Here is an 18668-nt window from a genome sequence, read left to right as displayed (position 1 = left end):
GTAAAATAAAACAGACATAGTCCCTGCCACTTGTGAACTTGGGTAAGTAATTTAATCTCTCTAAATCTATTTTCTGAGGTGATGGGTAAGGACTATGACAGTTATTTTGGATAACTCTTATATAGAGTAAATGTTAAAAAGACATTTAAAAGTACTTAGCACGGTGCCTGGCAAATAACTACATGTTGAATGTTATTTCCTTCTCACTTCTCTCCAACTTTGCTCTCTGCAAAATGGACCAAGCTAAACACATCCCTTTGGGTATTGTTCAAATGTGTCACCAAATACCATCATCTTCATAGCCAAAATCCAAGGCTGAAAGAAAGGTGCTTTAATCATATTTGAATAAAGTAGACATTGCATCATCATGGATAAAACTTTTAGGATCTTATCTAGAATGTATGTACATGTGTATTATTTCTTCCTTATTTTCCAGTACTTTCATCCTTATTTTTATAGTATTGGACTCATAGCAAAAAGTCAAATTATTTGCTGAAATAGACAAAAAGAGGATGTCACAGAAATAATCTGCCAGCACTGAAATAAAAGTAATACATCCTCTTAAAGCCTTAAGAAGGATCTTTATTTTTACTTACAGAATATGTAAGTAAAAAATATATTCAGTCATATATATATATATATATATATATATATATATATATAGTTATCTTCCCTTTCTCTAGAAAAAGATAAAAGCAATACAAGATAGAGAATCCCCTAGAACCTTCAAGGGGTACTGGAAATAGTAGGGAACATAAGGTTCAGATAACATATCAACATGGGTGGGTTATCTGTGTTGTATTGAGCCAGATTCTCCTTGTACAAAAGCAATTGTCAGTTTGGGTAAGTATTCTAGGCAGAACTATTCCTTCCTTTTCACAACCTCAGGGAGTAACTTGAAATTCTTACAGAATCTAAGTTACTTTGTCATAATATCAAAAGTTTTGGTTTGGTGAACTACATCCCCAAATTACTCTCAAGTCCTACACTCTTATCTATAGCTCTGAAGTCAATGAATTGCAGACTCTGGAGGCAACTTGTTCCTTGCTCTTATCTCTGTCATCCCTTGTCTCCAGCTACTCCACATCCCATGAATCAGAACAATTTTGATTTGAGATAAAGTGCTAGCTGTCAATGGGCTTTCTGCTTTTATTTTAATCCCAGATTCCCCCCCCCAAATAGCTTTCTTAAATCTGCTACCTTCATTTCTTACTCTTGAAACAGAGTTGGATTGGAATTAGATTTAATCCATTACTATCTATCATATTGATCATTTATTTTCAATGTAGGGTACAAGCTAGGCTATTTAGGGAGTACCAAGGGTGACTGTTATACTCAGACTTAACACCATAAATAGCAAGTTACATCTTTATTTTTTCTCTATACTTTTCACATTTATATGTAAATGTATACTTCTTTCATTAAACCATAGTGATCTATAGTCAAATAAATAATGTTAAAAAACAGCTTTGTTCCTAATTCATTTGGCTGCATGTAAAATATCCATAGCTGTGATGTGTAATGAAGCCACCCTCTGTTTAGAGAGCCCTGCAAAATCTACATGCAGTGGATTTCATTTAAGAAAGAACATTCACATCATTTGAACACAGTGTTAGCAATATAATAAGCAAGAACAATCTTCTGGGTAATACCAGAGTTTACTTAAACAGATTGATAACGTGTTCACCAAAAAAAATAGCAGGCACAGTTTTCACAGTTTGTTCCCTTCTGTATGACTTACCCACCAAGCACGATAGTACAATTACTGAGCTTCATTGTAAATGCCCAGACCCCCTTATGTGCTGTGATGGGATATCATCCAATTGTAGCAATGGCATTTCTCTTCCTATCACATAATTTTTGTGGCTGTCAAAAAATAAGTACACTTCATTAGAATAAAGATGTGAAGGGGGTACATGTAGAGAAAACAAGGTTTAAAACAAAGAACCACATGGTTATTTTTGCTAGCCTTAATTTTTTTCCTCTTCTCCACAGATCTCTTTACAAATCCTTCACTTGATGTTCCTTGATAAGCTTGGCCAATCAAAATGTCTCAGTCAGAAGTGACTGGTCCAACAGCCATGACCTTTCACTCATTTTTTGTTTTTGTTTCAAAGCTAGCTTAGTGGTCATTCAAATCATGAACGTGTTAAGTGGAAGTAGTCATAAATCTTTTATGACTTTTATCAATCTGCTGCCCCCAAAATATCTGTATTTAAATGAGAGGGGGGTTATTTAAGGCCACACTTAACAGGACTTCACAGTTGTTAAAAGTTGGCTTTCTGGTCATTTGGTAACTGAATTATGACGGTCTTTTTCTAAAATATTGACATCCAAATATAAAGTTTATATAAATATATACATACAGGCATGAAATATTGCAAATAGCAAAGAAAAAATGAAATGTTTTCAGAGTAAAATAAAACCATTGGTATTCCTTAACAAATATTTTAAAATGGTTTATTTGAAAATGCTTGTATTATTTACATACAAAATTTGATCAATGTCTTTACATCTCTGTTTATTCAAAATTGAAAACAATAACAACAAGTAGTGAAAAGCATCAAATTCACTTGTGACTTGCACAATCAGGTGAAACTCATTTCTACATTTCTTAACCAATGTGAAATATATAAGAACATGTGCTCTGTGAAGATCCAGTGTTAGTAGTACAAAGCTTGAAATGAATTAATTTGAGATAAAATATGCCTACATTTCCATGCAAATAAGTTTAGAGATAAGTTTTAAGGTAAATTTGTCCAAATGAATAGTCCAAATGAATAGTAAGTGGGGAGACTTCCGGCCAAGGTAGAGGCGTAGATGGAAACACTGTGCCTCCTCGCACAACCAAGTTTAAAGACAACAAAGTTTTAGTGACAAAAATGCAACCAAAACACAGAAAATTGAACTGTATGAAAGTCTGACAACAATGAACCATTCAGCCAGACCAGTAAGAGGGGCAGAGCCAGTGGCTGTCAGAACCCGGTCACGCAGGAAAAAGTGACCACAACCCAGATGCGCAGGCTGTGGTTGGCAGATCCCAGGTGCAGGGTGGCAAAGGGCGGACACAGTGAGGGTGCAAGGTGGCTGGCTGACCCATCACACATTCACATGCAAATAAACCAGGCACAGGAGTGAGCAGTGAGATAGACCACGCAACCCAGTGCCCCAGCACTGGGAAATAAAATCTAAAAGCACCAACTGAAAAAATTGGGGGGGGGGGTTGAGGTGCTGGGAGAATCTCCCAGGCTCACAGAGAGTTTGTTAGAGAGACCCACAGTGTCCTGGAGGGTGTACAGGCCCACCTACCTGGGAGCCGGCCTCACAGGGCCCGTTTTGCTTGCAGAAAGCAGCAGAGGGGACTGAAATGCAAGAGAGAACAGAACAAACGCCATTGCCCCTCTCTGACCCCGCCCCCACATACAGCGACTGGGTCGCTCTGCCCTGGTGAACACCTAGGGCTCTGCCTCTCAGATGTATGTAACAGGCACAAACAGACCAAAACATTATGGGTCTAGAAGAACCATAAAGCCTAAAGCCCCAGAGTCAATACTTCTAAGCGACCAAGAGATAGCCAACCTATCAGGTTCACAGTTCAAAACACTGGTGATCAGGATGCTCATAGAACTGGTTGATTTTAGTCACAAATTAGAGGAACAAATGAAGGCTAAACTAATTGAAATGAAGGGAAATGCACAGGAAACCAATAGTGATGGAAAGGAAACTGGAACTCAAACCAAGGGCGTGTACCGGAAGGAAGGAAAAAAATGACCAAACAGAAAAGGATGAAGAAACAAGAATTCAACAAAAATATGAGGAAAGGCTTAAGAACTTTCAGGACATCTTTAAACATTCCAACATCCAAATTATAGGGGTACCAGAAGGGGAAGATGAACAGCCACAAGTGGAAATCTTACTTGAACAAATTATAAAGGAGAACTTCTCCATTCTGGCAAAGGCAATAGACTTCCAGGAAATCCAGGAAGATCAGAGAGTCCCAAAGAAGTTGGACCCAAGAAGGAACACACCAAAGCACATCATAATTATGTTAGCCAAGATTAAAATGAAGGAGAGAATCCTAGAAGCAGCAAGAGATAAGGGGACAGTCACCTCCAAAGGAGTTCCCATCAGACTGTCAGCAGATTTCTCAAAAGAGACCTTACAGGCAAGAAGGGGCTGGAAAGAGGTATTTCAAGTCATGAAATCCAAAGACCTACATCCAAGATTGCTCTATCCAGCAAAGCTCTCATTTAGAATGGAAGGGCAGATAAAGTGCTTCTCAGATAATGTCAGATTCAAGGAGTTCATCATCACCAAGCCCTTATTATATGAAATGTTAAAGGGGCTTATCTAAGAAAAAGAAGATAAAAAATATGAACAGTGAAAGGACAGCAAACTCACAGTTATTAACAACCACAATTAAAATAAAAACAAACTAAGAGGACAGCTAGATCAAGAGCAGAATCATAGAAGTGAAGATCACATGGAGGGTTAACAACAGGGGAGTGGGAGGAGCAGAAGGGGGAAGAAGTTACAAAGAATAAGTAACATAAATGGTAGGTAGAAAATAGGGAGAGGGCAAGAATAGTAGGGGAAATATAGAATCTAAAGAACTTGAGACACATGGTCATAAACTAAAGGGAGGGAATGTGGGGAAGGGGGTGTGCAGGGTGGAGGGAAATGAAGGGGGGAATGTCATAATCAATAAAATATATTAAAAAGAAAATAAATTGAAAGTGGGTGTTTCCAAAACTATCTGTTATTTAAATGAATGGCACATTTTTTGAAGGACACATTTTTACAGTGTATCTTAGCCAATAGAAATATGGAGGCAGATTATGGTGTATATCACATGTCCAGACACATACCTAGCTGAATATGGCAAAAATTCTCTCAAACAGGGCTGGTTAGAGATTTAGTGGAAAAGGCAGCCATCTACATGATGTGCAGATGGAAATACAGAAGAGCATCTGTGCCAAAATTAGGTGTTCCCTTCTTCTTGTTCTTATTCCCATTTCACCTGTAGCATTTGGAATTCTAACCACTAGTCATTATTTTCATGCTTCACTGAAAATTTTACCAGAAAGCAAAGATATTATCTAATAAACCATTAAGTCATTCACCTTACCTTGAAAGAAGGGCAAGGGACTAGTCAACATGCTATGAATAACCCATGGGCATGTATAGCAGCGTGGGTAATGAGTTTGGGAGCAGGGGTTGGGTTGGGCAAAGGAGGGCAAAGGGAGGAACATTGAGACATCTGCAATAGAATAACAATAAAATATTTTTTAATAAATAAATAAATCAGACATACAGATAGTTCACTTAAAGGCCCTGAGAGAGTATAGTACCAAACAGGTCATTTTGATGAGGATAGGGATTTAAAAACACAGGTGTTAGGCCATTTTACAAGAAGAGCCCCTAAAACACTGGGTAGTTTGTCAGGGGAGTCAGAATTTCAGAGGGTCATAAATGCAAAGGTTAGCGGAGATGGGGTTGAGAGAAAACCTATGGCATCGTTTTCCTCCAAACCAGCTAATGAAATCTGAGTGTGATTGACAGCCTCTGGAACACTAATAGTACGTGGTTTACACTCTCAACCTACGTAATCCAAGCTCCAGTGACAGCTCTTAATGCTTATTCCTAATGACAATTTTGAAGGAGGTATATGTTTCTCGATACCGGCAAGTACCCGATCTTAGTCTAAACCAAAGTGTACGGACTAGGCAACCCAATGTTAACATTTCACAGTGAGGCAAACATTAAGTGGAAGATGTGTACAATGCCATCGATCACATTCTTCATACAAAGCATATGATCAGTTATTGAATTATTAAATTTGCATCCAGGTAGTTCTGAGGCAAGCGATTGATGGCACTTACAATGTGTATATGCGGTTGTGGGAGGACAGGCGACATAATGAGTGATTTGACTGAGGTGACTAATTCAGGCCTATGGTCTGACAACCCCGGCAGGTAATCCTGTTCCGACACTTAGACACACTCGCACTCACGGCTAGCTGAGTGCTCAGCATCCCCAAGTCCTTTACACTATGGGCCTATAATCACATGCGTTGCCCTTATATTCAATAAAGGAGACTTCAAAATAACAGCATTTTATTGAAAATTACACTAGAGGAAATTCTCTGAAGTAAATTAATGATAAAAGAATAAAGCTGTTAAATGAATATATTTTTTCATGCTTCAGGGCTATGTGTTTAACAGTTTTCTAACTGTTCATTCATTTATAAAAAATACTTCAGATATTATCTCCTAGAGTCGAAATTAGATATTTAATTGACTGGAGGGAATGAAAACGGCTCACTTTTAGATACGGCAACTAATTTAAAATATTTCTATAAAATGCTTCATAAGACCACCATCAACCCAAATTCTTGGCAAACATTCTTGTGTGTATATATAGTTGTTTTTATAAATGTCATACTGTAAAAGCTAACTCCTTCAGAAACATGTTTATCTTAATTAGTAAAGTCAACAGACTTCTAATGGAAAGAAATGGGTATTTTTCTCTGTGGTATCCAAGGCATCAAAGGCCCAGTTCTCCTGCCAAACCAATCTTCCTTCCTGCCTGTCTTTCAAACCCAGGTGATTGCAGACAGCTGAACAGGCATTTTCCCCAAAGCCTCTGTTGACCCGGCTTCAGTCTCTTTCTCTCTCTCTCTCTCTCTCTCTCCCCCACCCCTCTCTCCCCTCCTCCCTCTTTCTCTCTCTGTGTCTCTCCTCTCTCTCTTCCTGTGTGGTTTTCTATTTTGCCTTTTTTGTGTTTTTGCCTCAGGAAAACTAGGGATATTCATGACACTGAGGGAAATAATGTGGAATTAACTAAATTCTTGAGGCCTATCCTAGCAACAAGACCATCACCATCTGTTCTGAAGACAAGCCAGCCATTATCCACTGCATTCTTTATACAGACTCCATCACCTGTGAGGGAAAAACACTGCCCCTTTTTGGGTTCTCTCTTTGTCACAGAAAAAGTGGTCTGTGTCCTGATGCAGTGAAACCTAAAGAAAGCAAATACGACTAGGAGCACGTACAGCCAATTTAAAGAGACTTATCTGAAGGCCCTAAAAGGCCATCCCAAAACATCTGATAATTGTCATCTGTGCATAGTAAAACCAGACAAAAGTATATTGTGGGTATCTCTCAAGAGCCATTTTATTTTTTAAATTAGAAAAGAACAAATGGAATGTGTATCTGTAGTTTGGCAGTAAAATAATTGTAATATTTTTGTATCTATTTTAGCATCAAAAATTGAATTCATTTCACCTTTTCAAACCACATCAAAATTTATGTTTTGAAAGTGGCATTAAAATGTTATTTCAGTGACTTCAGGGTAACAATCAATCTGCTTAGACAGCTATCGCAATCCAGGATGAAATTTTTTCCTTGGGAAAATGTTTAAAACATTAAAGACAGTAGCTTGGTTATACTTTATGGAGTAAAATTTATATTATTAGGAACAAACAAGGTTTATTTTCTCTCTCAAAATACTTTAGTACAAAGGAAGACAGTATCTGTAGAGAGACGTTTGAAAACCTCAGCTGGAGTCTGAAGTCCAGATAAGGGAAAATAGGAGATAATTGTGGATGATTTTCTTCCTAGAAAAAAATACACCTGGAGATGTGATCCAATAAGTTAGGAAAAATAGATCTATTCAAGATCTACTATGTACCAATCACTAAGCAAGGTGCTTTGAGGGTTTTTTTTAATTTGACATGGTTTTTAGTAAAATACACCAACAAATAAAGTGTCCCTCACGGCCTAGAAAATATTAGCTCTATAATTATCAGTAAGATTTGCTTGATGTTTATTTTTTTAAATCTTCTTTTTGTGCTCTATCTAATATGATCCTGATCAAGGGAGTGGCAGGCAGACTGAGAAGGCATCTCCATCACCCATTTAAGTATGAGGAAACCCAGGTTCAGACAGGTGACCTGGTTTGTCCTGGGCTCCCTAAGCTAAGAACCTAAAATCTATTGAGTCCAAATTTAAGACTTCACTCTGCCTTTTAAAAGGCATTATTTATTGTTTTCCCATCAAATAGGGAAATACAAATGAATAAGAAGGCTCAAGCTAAAGCAATGATAGCTCTTCATTCTCTTGGACATATCACTGACATACCTGTTGGCTGAGATTCAAAAACAGCATGTGTGTCTCACATAGACTCCATTTGCATGAGCCAATGTTCCTGAAGTTACTTGTAAAATATGAACAGGAGTCACTAGTGTGGTTGCAAATAATCTTCCTTTTTAGATTGCACCTTGTATTCCTGTCACTGGGCATAAAAAATCTCCTGCATGTTTCTCACATGGCTTTTGCTAAAGTATTTCTAGACACAGACACAATTGAAAATCTTCGCCAGTGATTCTGAGAAGCAGCTAAGTCATTCTCTTCATCCCATCTGTGAATTTGCTTAATCTGAAGGGAACAAAATCCCAATGTTTGGCTAGTTTCAATGAATAGAAGAAACACATATGTCTGGTTATACCACTTCAGAGTAGAACAAAAGCACACATGGGAACTGAATAAGATGTACAGTGAGATCATTGAAGGACGTTTTGATCCCACTAATAGGTATTAAGATGGTGTAAGAAAAACAGATTCCAGAATAATTGCCTCTAGCCAATTGGGACTACTTGCATATATAAAAATATTATAAAATAAAATATTTATCAAGATATAAAGATCTGTGCAGGATGAATCATAGATGCCACAGATATGCAAAGTGGGATGAGAATTGAGTAGCATATCTTAGCAATGTAGTTAACTCCATTTTAAAGCTAAAAGAAAATAACTTTTCAGACAATTATTTCCCCAAAAAAAGATATAACTATAACTAATATGAGTACAAAAGCAGTTATGCAGAAATCACTATTCCCAATCCTCATTTTCAGATTAACTTAACACAGTTGTTAATAATGCTAACAGCGATGTTTTGATCCCCGTGTGGCCCGGTGACCTTGCTTTCTCTGCTCCTTTAATACAGAATACAGACTTTTCTCACAGTCCCTTATAAACATGTGCTGATGGTCACAAAGGGGAAAGAAAAGGAAAATAATAGGACAGACCAGCAAACAAAGGAAATGGCATTTATAATCCTCGATTGTAAAACTGAACACAGGGTATCAATACCCTGTCCTTGTCGCTGGAGTGACCAACCATTCTGGTGCACCCAGAATTTAACCCAGATGCTGGATGAGGGCCTTTCAGTGCTATAGCTGCAAAATCCCAGGCAAACCAGGGTACGTGAGTCACCCTCCTTAGCTGTGAAATAAGTCTGTTTGAGGTTTAATTTGGCACCACTACTTAAAGTCTTCAACATTTTTTAATAAAATGTTTTAGGAAAACAGGACTGAAGAAGATCTGAGTGTCTGTTTTGAGAGTCAAGAGCCCCAAAATGCACATGAGTAGAAGAAATGTGGAGTTTCAAACTTCTTAATTGCTACAAGTAAATGTTTGTGATTTTTGCCAACACCAAGACCACTGCTTGCCTTACCTCTTGACTCATCTGTGCTCTATCGGAAGTGACTTTTCTTTCTTCAGTTTCTGTCTACTGCTGAGTTATCCCCATTCACCCCATTATGCCTCTGCTTCCCTTTACTAAACAGGAGTGCCTAATAATTTGTTAAAAAACAATCCCCACCCCACTTTTTTATTTTTTTTAAAGATTTTATTTTATTATTTATCTTTAGAGGGGAAGGGACGGAGAGAGGGAGAGAAACATTAATGTATGGTTGCCTTTCGTGCATCCCCTGCTGGGAACTGGCCTGCAAGGAACCAGCCTGCAACCCAGGCATGTGCCCTGACTGGGGATCGAACCGCGATTATCCGGTTCGCAGGCCCATGCTCAATCCACTGAGCTATACCAGCCAGGGCCCCACCCCACTTTTTTAAAAATAATATGGAAATGCTGCCCTGCAGTTCAGGGGGAGAAATAAAATTCAATGGATCCTATTGGAGATTGTCAGGGCATCAACTCATTACACTGTAAGTTGATTTTTAAAAGGGGGAAAAAGTATTAAGAACTTATCCTGTCTTTAGTTACTTTGAGGTAATTAAATAGTTGATGAAAGAATTTTCTTTTAGAAAAAATTAATAATTAACTACAGACAGAATGATAAAATTAGAAAAGTCACCACTTGCAACCCTATAAAAATGATGGATGCAAGCAATGATTACCAATGAATGTAAAATAATTATTGAAAAGTTATTGCAGAACTTTAAAACTCTTACAGGACTTTAGACTTGAAATGTTTACTTAAGTTCAAAATGATTTAAAATGGGGCAACTAGACTTATTGGGTTGATATCTTGGTAAGGTATATAAATGTCTAATCATTATGTTGTATACCTGAAACATATAATATTATATCTCAACTATAATTGAAAATAATTTAAATTAAATTAAATAAGTAATTGAAAATTTTATTGTAAAAAAGATAAAACAATATAAAGTTTCTTTTCAAAAAAAGAAATAAAATAGGTTGATCAATTACTATAAGCATCACACACAAAAGGCATACACAGAACCCTGTATTAAATGTTCTAGCCTGAATAAATTAAACCAAAAATCTGTAACTAATTGTAGCAAATGCCTTGGGTTCTCACATCTCATCCCTCTGCCCACCTCTGATCTCAGCTGCAGTTCTGAGGAATAATTCCAGTTCACTGTATGCAAGAATCAGCTTCCAGGAAAACTCCCAAAGGGACAGGAGAGTCCATGGCAAGTTCCAGGAGTATTTTCTAACCTTCTCAGAGGACCTCACAAAATAGAGCCTTGAGGTCATCAGCAGGTACCTTGACAATACAACTGTAAATGATCTGTCTTTCCTGGCTTACTGTCTCCACTACCTTAGTCTTCTTGTGGAGTCACTTTCCAAATAAATAAGGCTCCTTATTGGAAGCCCTGCTTTCAGAAAGCTTTAGGTAGTCATTAATGAAACGTACATCTAATTACCTATTTCTAGGAAATGCAGGAGATAAAGGAACAGCTTGCTGTTGGCTTAAGAAATGTCCAGCCTTCCCAAGATCAATAACTCATATTTCTAACAAACTGCATGAAAAAAAGGGACAAGGGGTAGGGGAGGAGGTGGGGAGGGAGAAAGGAAGAAGCTTTTTAAAGAATTAAAAAAGAGCTAAAATATAATAGCCAAATATAGAATGTGAAGTTGCTGAATTCTTATTTGAGTAAACCAACAATAAAAAAAATCTCAGAAATGTAAGTGGAGGAATTTAATATAAACTGAGTATCAGGTGATGTTGGGAAATATTTAAATATGTTAGGTTGAATAGCAGAAGTGGTTATATTTTTTAAGACTGTACCAGATGAAACATATACTAAAATATTCATGGGTTAAATAACAATATTTTGCCTAAAATTATTTAAAAATATTCCAGTGAAACCAAAAAAATATTCCAGTGAAACCAAAAAATAAAAAATTAAGGATTAGATAAAATCATATTGATAAAAAGTTGATAATTGTTGAAGGTGGTAATGCAGATAGAGAAATCATTATCATCACTATTATCTCTACTTTTGTTTATGTTTAAAATTTTAGGTAATGAATAGTTAAGAAATAAAGATTTAGTGGCTTGAAAAGACCCTGAATTGAGATGCACAAAATAAGTAAAATACCATCAACTTTAATTTATGTCTAATTTAGTTGACTCAATCACCTAAACTAACCTGTCAATTTCAGTTTGATTCCAACTGTGAGGGTTGGGGATGAAGCCAGTGCAGGGACCACAGTGGTACTACCACTAGGAACAATCCAGGAACCCAAATGTTTGTGACCTTCTGTGTTACCAGGAGCAAATTTCCAGGTAAGTTATTTTGTCACTGGTTGGCACACTCTGAAGGCCTCCTGTTACAGACTGACCCGATTGTGTTTCCTCAAATTTTGTATGTCGAAATCCTAACCCCTAAGTGATGACAGATGGAGATGGGACCAGGAAGAGTGCCCCCAAACCCTGCCTTCTGAGAGGGAACAGAATCTGCCAGTGCCTTGATCTCCGACCTCACAGTTTCCAGAACTGTGACAAATAAGTGTCTGTTGTTTAAGCTTCCCTTCCACCCAGTTCGTGGTATTTTATTATATCTGCTCAAGCAAACGAGATACCTCCCCAACTTCTGTGTGCTGAGGAGACAAAAAGTTATTTAAATATTAGGCTAAGCTAAATATAATTAGAAGAATAATTAAAGGAAAAGAACACCTTATATTGATATTTTGAAAGTGTTTTCAAATGCATTATTTCTGTTGATTCCTAAAGAACCCTCAAGAGTAGAAGTCATATGTATAAAGTCAAATGGTAGCGAATACAAATCATGTAACAATCTCTGCTTTACGTTTCGCTTCTCATATAGGAATTCAGAGTTGACCATACTTTGAAATGTAACACCCAACAGGAAGCTTCTTGAGGGAAAGGATTTCTTAGAAGTATTCATTTTTGTATCTCTACCACCTAAAAAAGCATTTGACATATTGTAAACACTTGATAAATATTAATGCTTAAATTTCTTTTTCATTTGTTTCTTTTTTAAAGATTCTATTTATCTAATTTTAAGAGAGAAGGGAAGAGAGGGAGGATAGGGGGAAAAGCATCAACATGAGAGAAAAACAGTGATTGGTTGCCTCTCACATGCACCCCAACTGGGCACCAAACCCATAGCCCAAGCATATGCCCCGACTGAAAATCAAACCAGTAACCTTCCATTTTGGGAAACGACACCCAACTAACTGAGCCACACAGGTCAGGACTACTGCTTACAGTTCTTTAATTCTTTTACTTCAGTAGCAGTAGGGTCATCTGTCTACTCTCATCATCATTGCCATTAAATTAGTGTAAACTAACATCACTGTCTTTTCTGGAATTTCTAACTGGACTCCTCACATCCACCATTGGCAATACCAATTACACTATAGATAGTGTGCTTTACAAATTCAAATATGACCCTATAACAGCACCCACCCACATACACACATGTGTACCCACAATCATTCAATTATGATTCATAGCCGTAGTGCTATTATTTTCTAAATCTGTTATTACATATCTATTTTGATCATTTGATTAATAAATGTTTTAACTAACAGACTTCAAACCCCATTCAGTGGGGGTGGTGGGTGGAGGGAAACAAAGGAGGAAAAATCAGGACAATTGTAATAGCATAATCAATAAAATATAATTTGAAAAAAAAACATTTTCAGGGCAGAAACTGAGTTTGTTTTGGTCATCATCTCTATTGCCCAGGCTCTAGCCTAGGATGCAGGGTGGAGCAAAAGCAGATTTACAGTCATGAGTCTGCAAAATACAGTTTATTTTTATGTTATTATTTATTAATTATTGCAATATTTTTCTTACAAACAACCATAATTCTATTTTTGATCACCCTATATAGTGGTCAATAGTATTTGTTAAAATAATTCATCCAGTAGCCAAATTTTAACTCACTTTGAGTTATTATAGCATGCTAGCTTTATTATCCAAAATAAATAGGTAAAATAAAATAGTGGAGGAATATTATCATCAAATTAATAAAATTGTTTCTGCTTGCTAACCAATCACTGCAACACCCATAAGGTCACAACTTATTAATAGAAAAGCAGCAATTATATCTCTTTGACCCAGAGTGACCCTGCTTGTGAATTCAAGGGAAGTACTGAAAGAAATCCATTATTTTGCCTTTACCTACAATGGTTATAGAAAATTAAAAGTATATTTGAGAGCTTTCAGGAGCACAAGCAATTCTTTATGGTCAATGGTCAGTACAGAGAAGAAAAAAAATGTTCTCATCTAGTAAAAATTTGAGTCATTGGATTTTTAGGTCTTTGGCAAAATCCACTCTACAGAAAAAAAAGTAAGCATATAGAAAACTCAAACTTACTACAGGTAAATTTCAGAGCATATTATTTGAAAGCAAAGTAACTTTGAAGAGTATTCACAAACCATTTCCTTTTACTCTCAGCCCCAGGACATTTCAAAGGCCATGGGTTTCCATCTCATTCCATGATACTCCTGGAGGGAATGCATCTTTTCCTTCTCTCTCTGGTACCATATCTCCTGTTATCATCACCCATGTACTGTGTGTTTCTCTTATGGGATTAAAAACCTGTGAGTTCAAGATCTGAGTCTCTGCATATTGTCTGGGTAACAGTATGTTCGGTAGTTCAACACTCCTTTGTTAAATGCTATGATCTCATCTACAAAAATTCAATTCATACTGAAGACTTCTGGGACAACATCCACTGTGTCAAGTAGAAGATGGGACCAATGCACATGAACCAACAGTGTCATAAAAAAATAGTCATTCAAGGAAGGACTGATCCACTTCCATTAAATGGTGAATGGGCAGAGTTTATCTTTGGAGTTCCTCTTTCATGTTCTCGGCTCTGAACACCTTTGTTAATACGCCTTTCAGCTCATCACCCCATCCTGTACATGAGATTAAAAAATGTGATGAGTTTAACTTGTATGTATGAATGCAATGAAGAATGTAAAGTATCTAATGAATTTTTATCAGTTTAAAGTCAAACTTTATTTGTAGAAAATATTATTAAGTTATAACAACTTGAGATATTATAATGAAATAAGTTCTTGGAAGTTTTATTGAATAAATTTTTAGAAAAGTTCTCACCATCTATGGAAAGATGCCTGCTTAAAGTTCATAGAATGTTACAATAAGAAACACCTTCAGATAATTTCTGGTTTAACACCCCTACACTCAGGAAGGTTAAGTGATGTTATTAATTACTGATAAAGGATATTGGTTATTTCCTATGCTGGGCACTGGGCAAGGCACTAGAAACACAAAGATGAATAAGAGTAAGAACCTGCTCACAATGAGCTCCCAGGGCAGCAGGGCACATAACCTCTAGGCTGAGGGGAATTATGCCTTCAGCATGTAGAGGAGATATTTGCAGAACTCGGCATTTTGAAGAACCATGACTTCTCACTGATCATCCTGATGAACATACAAGTATCCACGGCCTCCTCGTGTCTCTCCACAGTTACCATTGTTTTAGAACATGTTCCATCTGAAAAGAAATAATTCCCCTCATGTGTACTGAATGTGTACTGAAGAGTACACATTTTTAATCTAAATAGTACCCTTTTTTGACATTTTAATTTTTGGAATTTAATACATAGTCTAGTGTTACCAGAACCACCACTTTCACCAAAAACCACCTTAAAATAGCTATAGAATCCCAAACAGATAATGAGTTCTTACGGAGTTTTCCCAGTTGTGGAGAGGAAATCATTAGTAATTTAAGACAGAAGTAAAGAAATCATCTAATTAATGTATTCAGAGATGAATCTTAATGTCCAATTATTCTACTGATTTGACACAACCTAGTAACAACATAACATAGTCAGTAACATTGTATTAATGTTGGAAGAATTAGAGGGAAGGTAGCCAAGTAGAGGAAGGGACTGATTTTTTTAATGCTTTTTTTTCTTTTTTGAATATACAATAAGCAGACCTCTTGCTTAAGTTTATCATATTTTTTAAAAAGTAAATCCACAGAATTAATGTAAAATCCATACTGTGCTAAAAAGTTAGAATTCCTTCAAAATTAAAGCTTATAAAATATCACTTATACAAAGTCTATCAGATCAATTCATTAAATATTAACAAATGATTTTTCTATCATTCAACAGTCTCTTAGTTCAGCTTCATTGATTGATTCAACCAATGCCTATTTAAACATGTATAATTTTCATATTTTGTAATTGGTCCAATATTAAATGATACTCACATAGAGTAAAAAGTTAAAGTACTGATATTATCACTTCTATATTCATGCTCCCATTTCTTGAAGTGATCCAAATTTTAAAAAATGTTTTTCAATTTTTAGTATTTTTTGTTGAATAACACATAGCATTAATGGCAAAATATTTGAGAATGCACAAAGGTATTACAGCACAAATCTGCCCACGTTTCTATCCCCTAGTCTCCCAGTTCTCTACCAAAGAAAATATGTACATATATACTCAAATATATTTTTATAAAATGCAGTCACCATAATCAATAGCTGGTTATATTTTAAGATCATTTAGCCACATCTCACTTTCTCTCTTTCCTTCATTAAACAGTATAAAACCAATAAATGTGTTAAGCAAATACATTTCAAAATAAGAATATTAGGAATGTTTTAATTTTTCTCAAAGGTAAACATATCCTCTGGTTATTTCTATATTCAAGAAAGTTTCATTGTTCTAGAAGATATTTTTGAACTGCTCTGTATTATAACTCCTATTTATGGTGTGTGTCTCTCTCTCTCTGAAAACATTTAAATCATTTTTTTTGTTTTTTTATTGTTAACGTTTTGAGCAAATATCTACCTGCTTTGCCCCATCAGTTGGGCCAAGGCTGTTGTCAGTGCAGCCCACGGTTTTGGTGAGATGCTGCGGAGTCGCAGATGTGTTAAGATGACTGATACACATGTAAATGTCTGAAGAGTCTGTCTAGCCACAAGTATCTTGAGTTACAGTTTCACTCAGAGCAAACATAGAGTCTGACCTGAGGAAATACAGACTATCTGAAGAGACACAATGCATGTAGATGATGTAGAGATGGCATTGTTTTTAGTAATCGATGGACAGCAAATAATGCAAGAATTCAAAGGAGAGAAAATGACCACTATAGGCTAATTGTCAAGAAGGCTTTTCTTTTATTTTTAGGAAAACAGGGTTGAAACTAGGCACCAGATGTGTATACAAGATTTTTTTTAAAAGGATAGTGTGCTCAACAGCATGAGGATGGAGATCTAGAAGGCTGTATAAAGGATAGTGAGTCAGCAGTGTGGCTGAAGTAAAAAACAATTAATAAATGGGAGTAAAGGAAAATCAGGTTAGAAAAGCAGTTTAGAATTACATTACAGGAACCTGAAAAGGCTAGTTAAAGAATTTAGACATTACGTGCCAGCAGGGCACAGCAAGCAGTAATTTTCTATGAGAGATGACATGATAAGAAATGATGGTTTTAAAAGATTAGTCTGAGGGTTTAATTTTTCTGTTCACTCGTGTTTTCATTTATTCAACAAATATTGATTCCAGTATTTGAATATTCAGGCATTGTAGTATAAATACAAGCAAAGATAAGCAAGATACATTTCCCATGCTCAATGTGCTTTTATTCTAGAGACAGAAGTAAAACAATCCATGCCATTTACTGTGATATGTAACATGGCAAAACACCTCCACGAAAATTTTGAATGTAAAGAATAAAGACTTCCAGATAATGCTAGTGATCAGGGAAAACCTTGGCAGAACCAATTCTGAAACTTACACTGGAGGGATCAGTATAGTTTACTATATGAACTTGGAGAAGGAGATGCAATGAAGACATTTTAAGCACACAGGAAATAGTCATGCAAAGCCAATAAAGCATTAGCACAGTGGAATTCTCTCTTTGTTGCCCAATGTCATGTCACTTTGGTCCATCTGCCATTGCAGCTGCAGCTATGATATGTAGTTCTGTGCAGTGTCATAGCTATCATCCCAATCAAGCTTCAGGGACTTCTTGAAGGTTCTGGAGGCCACTTAGCCTCCTCACAAACACAGCCTGGGAGTGTTGGGTTGTTACACCCAAGGCATCCTTCAACCAGTGGACAAATGACTTAGCCTCCTGCTCTTCTGATAATTCTGGCCACATTACAAGTATCTGAACATATTATAAGTATAGGCATTTTAAGGAATGAAGCCCTATTGCCCATTTCTGGAACTTCAATTACATATCCTAACAAAAACACTCTATCTCTATTCTTGCCCCTCATTTCTGCTTTCTTATATAATTACCCAAATAAACTCCCTGACACCAAGTCTGCCTCAGGCTCTGCTTTTAATAGAACCCAAAGAGAGAAAAAAGTCTTTTATTCAGGATGATTGTAGAGAAATGTATGGTAGAGGTAGGTCATAATGACGGGGAAGAATAGGGAAGAATTCTTCCTTCTGAGAATTCTTGAGACTAGAGAGCTTTATATGTTATGCTAAAAAGTTTGAATTTTATCTAAAAGCTTACAGGGAATCATTAAATTAATCAAAACAAGATAGTAACATGATCAAGATTTTTGTTTTGAAAGATCTCTCTGGCAACATGTGAAAAGTATGAACTAAACATCCTGTAATGAGAACTGAGAGGCTTATGTAAAGTCTGTATGGTGATGACTAGTCCATATTTTTAGTCTCAATTAAGGAATTCACTGTAGAGATGAATATGAGAGATCTGCCTTTATGGGAGTGTTTGGTTAAATATGTGGAGTGAGAGGTGTAAGACTATCAGATTTGGGACAATGTCTGAGTAGCAATGTTACTCATCCATAAATACAGGAGCAGTAGGTTGTGGAGAAAGGTAGAATGAATTTATTTTCCAGAATAAAACTTTCATTAGGATTTTAATCAATCATGGGAAGTTAGTCCATGGCCTATAGTTCTTGGCCATAAACCTATAAGGGGCAAATATTTATGGAACTTAAGTTCTGTGTAATTATAACTTTCTTTAGTCAAAGTATCCTCATGTAATCATTCTAGATATAAAGCAAGGTATTATCCTTTAAAAAGTTTTTAATTTCTCCATACAACTGGCCATTCTCAAACTTTAAGAACACCAAAAGCTCTTGAAGGGGTTGTTAAAATACAGATTACAGGG

This window comes from Artibeus jamaicensis, unplaced genomic scaffold (assembly GCF_021234435.1).
Source record: "Artibeus jamaicensis isolate MK-2021 breed Jamaican fruit bat unplaced genomic scaffold, CSHL_Jam_final contig_603, whole genome shotgun sequence".
Classification (NCBI taxonomy): domain Eukaryota; kingdom Metazoa; phylum Chordata; class Mammalia; order Chiroptera; family Phyllostomidae; genus Artibeus; species Artibeus jamaicensis.
This window is presented reverse-complemented; position numbering follows the sequence as displayed.